Genomic DNA, 7,881 nt, shown 5'->3' on the forward strand with positions numbered 1-7,881 from the left:
TTTAGGGTATAATTTAGTGACACTGGAATATATGATTAGTTTTCATTTTTTGTGTGAAAATTATACCTTTATGAGGAATAAAATTTTTAACCGACTTCAAAAAAGGAGGACGGTAATACATTTAATGTAATGTGTGTTCGTTTGTGGAATCGAAGTTCTTTGAAATTGGATGCTTAAAACACATTCTATATGTTTCTCCACTTGATCATGCTAAAAATGAACTCATATCATTAACGTGATAACCAATACACGTTTGCAGAATAAATTTGGGCATACATATTACAATAGTTTGAACATTAAAGGAGAAATACTTTTTCACAGATTTCTGTTGTGAAATTGATCCTTTGGATGTAAGAAGCAGCTCTCAAATATAGAATCAAGACCATAGAAATTAACATTGCCTAAGGCTAGAATTTCGGCACTAACAGCAGAATATTGGTTGAGGGTTCATAGTGATGATGATTATGAATATATCAAAGCTCTTTTTTTTGTTTATTAATTAAGTTTGATGCTAACTGTTTGAAGTCTTTATGGCGTATTTCCAAAATTATCTAAAATTTAAACAATTCCACAAACCCTAATATATAGAGGAGCACTTTGTTGACACTTTACATTCTTTACTCGTTTTAGTGGGTTAATAGTTCAATGAAAGATTGCTATATATATTGTATGTATTACATAGAGAGAACAGTTTTAAGAAGTCCTCTTGTGATGGAACGTAACACTGTTGATGTTTATCTTTTTGCAAAGTCATGTGCTGATTATTGACTTTCAAAAATATTGATTTTGAATTACAATGAAAGAAATAAATTGATGTTGATGGACTCTGACTCCACAACAGATTTTTTATGCTATATGACATCGGACATGTCTGTAATTGTATACCGTTTTTATATTCAGGTTTTATTTTTTTATGCGTTATTTTATTACACAGGTAAACAGTATTTGCAAGTAGTTTTATTTTCTTACTTAACTTTAAAACATGTTACTCAAAGTCATGAAGTATTTATTTTTATGGAGACATGGTGGAGAAACCCCATTGATTAAAACGTGTCAGTATTGGTTTTATGTCGGTAAGATTCTTAAATGATGGTTCTAAACCGTTGATAAAGAATGTATGGAACCAATTCTTCGATGTTTACTTGTTTTAGTAACAAGGAAAAGAAAGCCTAGTGGACAAAGATTGGCAATATTTTTAAAAATAATCATATATCCAATTTTTTATATTAAGAGTTCGATTATATCATTTAAAGTCAATTCATGGATAATAATATATGGTCTCAATAAGTGGAATGGAATGAAATGAAAATGAAAAATGAAAACATTTTTAAAAGCATATAGGAGCATGTTGAAACATTTCATGGTTGCATAGATTCAAGTGGTAACATTTCCAATAATTTTGCTGAACTTGAGAGGTGGTGTGGGTTGTATTGACTTGAGGAAATAATGGTTGATTGAAGCTTATAACTTATAATTTGAGACAGGAGGGAATTAATATCACCACTTTTGTATTTGGAACAGGAGAGAAACTTTATTTTCATTGTTGCACTTTTATATGTTTTGTACTTGTTATTTTCTTTTATCTCTATATATTAAGAATAGGTTATTTTATCTACATGAAACAGATATTTAGCAATAGGTGCGTAAAAAACCTCAGAAGAAAATGTCGAGCGGACAAAAATCACATAATCTTGATGACAAATTTTCAGTTAGAGAGAATCTCAAATTGTGACATTTGTTGTATGAAATTTGGTGGCGTTCTTTCCCAACTACATGTTTTTTACGGCCGTACCATATCCATGTTCAATTTTGACCACCAAATATCGATTATTGTTGTCCTATTTAAACAAATTTAAAATGCCTCTACCGTATATTTATATATCTTTCATACAAGTTTGACAGATATATTATCACTTATTCAGCATTTTGAAAGCAAAACAATAAAACGATCTATGACGTAAAATACATAATAGATTGTAAAACAAGAATAGAACCTCCGAAGAAAAATAATAGTATTCTTCATTGCACAAACTGCCAACAGCTTGGACATTCTAAAAATGTCTGCAGTAGGGAACCTAGATGCGTGAAGTGTGCTAGTAAACATCACACAAGTCAATGTAGCAAGTAACGCAATAGCGTAGCAACATGTCCATTATGCAACGAAAAGGGACACCCTGCCAGTTATAAAGAGTGTGTACCAGAGGAAAATAAAATAACTTCAGCCTAAAAAAATGAAAGCTGTGCAATGATTAAAACAACTCGACACAGCTCAAAACTCTGCAAAGCTATCTGCTATTGAAAATAAAAAACTAGAAGAAATAGCAAATCCAACGACAAAAATTTATGAGACAAAAAATCTAGTGATATACAAACTATAGTAAAAAGTCAGGAAACTGTAACCAACAAGCCAACCATTGTCGATATGATGAAATTGCTCAGTGAATTTCAGACCGAAATGCGACACAATTTCACTCAGTTAACAAAAAGGGTGGAAAAGTTATAAAAAGTTAAAGAAAAGTAAAAATGAGTAATTCGTTCTTAAGAATTATAATATGGAACGCAAATTGACTAAATCTGTGAGTTCTGGCACTAGAACGTGCCTGAGGCGGATCAGCCCTAATAATGAAACAAAATATACAGCATTTCCAACAAGACGAGATAAAATAAGAAGAAATACAAGCTGCGATAGTTAGCATTGAAAAGAACGGCACTCTACTCATAGGAGCTACAAAAAAATATTTAATATAATTAGTAATCAAATAAATTAAAAGATTGAAGAATATAAATAAAGTTGCTTCTAAAAATATTGTGAATTAAGCTCGGAAGCAGCCAAAGATTACTCGCTATGGAAAGCAACTTGGAGATTTAAAAGACCAATTGTTACCGCCTATTAAAAATGATCGAAATAAATGGGTTTAACGCAACGATGAAAAAGCTGAAGTATTCGCAGAACAATTAGCTTTACCAATGTATTCCAACCGAATAATATAAAATCTAGAATAGATATAAATTCTGTTTATCAGCCAGATGCAGATATAAATCTGATTTCTCCAATGGAAGTTGCCACATAAATTGACAACAGCCTCATTTCAAAAAGAGGCTCCCGGAGTTGATGATATTTCGCCTGGGTTATTAAAAGGGCCGCTACGAAAAGCAATAATCATGTTGACACTATATTTAATGCCTGTTTGAGACTGAACCATGTTCCGGAATGTCCTAAGGTTGCTTGAATAATTATGCTTAAAAAACCTGACAATCCGGCACAGTAAGTTATATTTTACGGGCCTATGTCGATACTATAAAAATTTATACCTACGGTATCAAAATTATTTGAGAAACTGCTGTTAAAACGTATTAATAATCTATAGAAATACCAGATATCCATTCTGGATTTTGAAATCACCACTCGACAATCGATCAAGTGCACAGAGTAACAGCGGTTGTTGAAAAGGCATTCCAAAAAAGAAATAATGCCCCTTAATATTCCTGGGCATCTCACAAGCTTTTGACCGGGTGATATCATTTGGGATTTATATACAAAATGAGCAAATTGTTATGGTGGAATTACTGCCTATTGCTGGTATCATATCTTTTCGAAAGAAAATTTAAAGACTAGCATGTAGGGGCATTCTCAGCACTTAAACCTATTTCGGCTGGAGTTCCACAGAGTAGTGTCTTGGGAGCACTCCTACATTTGCTCTACACTGCTAATTTCCCAACAATAAAATAAACAGTACTTGGAACAATTGCCGACGGTACAGTTATTATGGCAAAAGATCTATCTCTATATAAGGCTGTAGAAAAAGTAATGTAAAAGTGCTGTACTAGAAGTATCGGTTAACAAGATCTATAAATGAACTAGAGACTAAAAAATACAACTTAACAGCTCTAAATCCGTCCATATTAATTTTGCGTTGTGGCGAAATGACAAAACTCTAATTATGTCACTTGACGGATGCCCGATTCCACAAGCAGAATCAGCCAAATACCTCGGAATATATCTCGATGGTTGGTTAAACTGGATACATTATGTTAGACAAAAGCAGAAAAGATTAGACTGAAAGTCAAGCAACTATACTGGTTAGACGGCAAATACTCTCAACTTGACCTAAAATCAAAGAGATTGGTTTATTAGTCAATCATAAGCCAATTTGGATCTATGGGGTTGCATTAAGACATCAAACCAACGAGTAGTTCAACGTACCCGAAACAAAGTTCTACGATTAATTACTAACGCTTATTGCTACGTAACCACGACGAACTCGAAATCAAATAGACACACACGAAGTGATCCAAGATTTAGCCTTAAAACATGAAAAAAGGATGCTAAATCATAGCAGCGAGGAAGCGATACAGCGATACACGCAGGAAATCAGAAGATTGAGGCGAACCAAATCACACTAACTTGATTAGTGTATTCTTAAGTTTAGTTTAAGTAGATTAGTTTTATTTTAATTTGAATCGAGTCATACTGCATCTATCTGAATAGTGAAGTAGAAGTGGGAAGTGAAGCTCGAATCAAGCGCTATATTTGACGAGTACACTACGCACAGTAGACCTTTGAGCCGCTGCCGATTCGAGCTACAACAATACAACAATTATCCTTCACAGTTCTTGTAACGTATGGCTAAGTGCTTTTTGTTACTCGCTATTATTGATCTCTTACAACAATACACCGTCCAATTGACATCCATAGACATTTGCACTAACTGTTTCGGATTTCGAGATTCGTAATACACTACAATTTACTGATCCCATCATATGCGTAGCCACATAATTTCCATGAATATTCCGCTTCGGTGTCGATGTGGGACGCTCCCTAGAAGTAACCCAGGATACTTTACACTTGATATTTTCGCAGTAGATCCAATTTTTTGTTTAGTAAGCCATAGAACTGTTGAAACGATTGGAAATTTAATTTTCAGTTAATTCATATGATAGCTATTTTTCCTGTTTTTGGATTTCTCTCATGTCATATAACCGCTTGGAAACGGTTGATTCATCAAATGCTAAGCTTTAAGTTCTTTAAGAGTGTGAGTTGGGTTTTCGTCGAATATATGTTACAATTCATTATAATCGAACAGTTTTTTAATATGATAATTGGATATGATGGTGCAGCCTCATTGTAAGTTTTTAAAAGGGTTTGATAGGTTCCCGCAGCAGATTTCTTCAAATTAAACAAATAATATCTAATGAATGAATGAATAACTGAATAATATCTAATGAAAAACTATTATTTCATGTAACTAATTGTCAACATCATCGAATTTGATAGGTAGGATACCTGTAACAGTTGTTTACATTGGTACTTCATATTTTCACCAATATATATCGCTAATTAGAATACATGCAAACACCTAATACATTTTCTGATATTGGTGAATGGTGTTGTTGGAAAAATATTGGTTCATAATTTGTTATATGTTCAACAAATACATATTTTCGTTGGACAATATGCAATGTTTTCCAAAAATGATAATTTTAATGTTCTAATTTTTTATAACAGTCTTTAAACCAACTGAGGAACTATTACATTTTCTATAAATGTTAATTTCCAATAAATATTCATGTTTTTTATCTTATAATAAAAGTGTAAAGCAGGAATATCGATTACTTACATAACCAGCGAGCATCATTAAATAAACAGTATTACAATTACATACAATAGGTTTTAGAATAAATCAAGATAATTCGTCATCACTTCGATAATGTAAACAAGCATATAAAGAAATAAATAGACGCACTGATCTTTAAAATGTTCTATTGTATTAAAGTCGTGATCCTTATGTGGGTAATAAATATTATAACTTGTGTAACATTTGTACGTAGACTATGTAAAAGTAAGAGAACTATGATTATAATTTAAAATGATATTTTATGTTCAGATTTAAAAACTCTACCTGTTTCTAACGGGTTGTTTTTTCTTATAACGGATAATACGTCGGAAGCTATCCAAATCCTCATTTCTTGAGGCTATACACAAAACTATTAAATTTTTGCTATCTTCATATAAATGAAGTATTGGCCAGAGGCTCTACTATCAATAAAAAAGTGGGGTAGGGGTTTTTATTTAAGCGTTTCCATATTTTCATGGTCACAGATTTTTGAAGAATTGACTGAATGGTTTTATATTGCAATATCGAGTCTTTCTACAGTGCTTGACAGGTCATCAGAATCTAAAACGTATAAAATTTATATTCAATTTCGCGGCTTTTGCCGGTTCCTATAACTTTTATCTAACTTAGACTACAACTTAAGTAAAACATAAAATTTTAATAATACCTTACACACTTAGTATTACACAGTAACTGTCAGTCCTCAGCGTAATTGATCCTATGACGGTTCAGCAGAGCAGATAATGTGATAAGTAAATTTCCATCTCTAACATCACTGAATCAATTCGCAGATGTTTTGGTACAAGAATGGTAAAATACATTATATTAGGGAATGGTTTTTCCAAATCATTGTCATTATCCCATTTACTCTCTTTGGAAGATTCGTAAACAAAACAGAGAATGCGGAAAAAGATGACGAGAAGACGAAATTATTTCGTTTGTTTTTCAACCAGACCCTGTTGATGATCATGAAACGTAACCCAAATGAAATACATGGGAAGAGAGATTTATAAATTTAATAAATATTATAAAAAAAATCAGTGTTAATAAAGCCTCACGCTGCTGTTAAATAATTGGTCAGGTGCTAAACTGGTAAGAGAGGTTAAATAAAATTTGCTCACCTATTCAATGGTAACACTGGGGTCACAGTATAATATATTTGCTACCATTCATGTTCAAATTGCTTGAGAAAATGTTCTTAAATATCTAAACGCTCTTCAATTCAATTATCGAATAAAATCAACTCATTCTGGTTTATTAACGTGGATTTAGAAATAAATTAGGCAGTCTAACAAGTACGTCATATTACGTATTAGAAAAATGTCATGAAAACTTGTTCAGCTATATTTCTAGGTATAGACTATGTGTTCATCCAAAACAAGGGCTTTAAATATAAATAGTAGCTTCGCCAATTCCGCATCTTTAATGGTTACTTCGGAATAAGATACAACGATGCATATTTAGAGCTACTATTTGCTGCTATTGTATAACAAGGTAGAATGTTGCTTTTTTAATTTATTATTATGCAAACAAATACTAAAAATCCTCGACTTATACAGAAATTAATCCAATGAAAATCTAATATAGCTTTGTATAGAAGTCTCTGTACAGAACATACTCCTACAGAGTACATACTTTGCCAACGTTCAATGTGACATTAGATATCAAGAAATCCATAAAGACCATAATAATAATAATAATAATAATAATAATAATAATAATAATAATAATAATAATAATAATAATAATAATAATAATAATAATAATAATAATAATAATAATAATAATAATAATAATAATAATAATAATAATAATAATAATAATAATAATAATAATAATAATAATAATAATAATAATAATAATAATAATAATAATAATAATAATAATAATAATAATAATAATAATAATAATAATAATAATAATAATAATAATAATAATAATAATAATAATAATAATAATAATAATAATAATAATAATAATAATAATAATAATAATAATAATAATAATAATAATAATAATAATAATAATAATAATAATAATAATAATAATAATAATAATAATAATAATAATAATAATAATAATAATAATAATAATAATAATAATAATAATAATAATAATAATAATAATAATAATAATAATAATAATAATAATAATAATAATAATAATAATAATAATAATAATAATAATAATAATAATAATAATAATAATAATAATAATAATAATAATAATAATAATAATAATAATAATAATAATAATAATAATAATA

This window comes from Rhynchophorus ferrugineus, unplaced genomic scaffold, assembly GCF_030347505.1.
Source record: "Rhynchophorus ferrugineus isolate W39M unplaced genomic scaffold, kcgeb_rfMv2 rfM9, whole genome shotgun sequence".
Classification (NCBI taxonomy): domain Eukaryota; kingdom Metazoa; phylum Arthropoda; class Insecta; order Coleoptera; family Curculionidae; genus Rhynchophorus; species Rhynchophorus ferrugineus.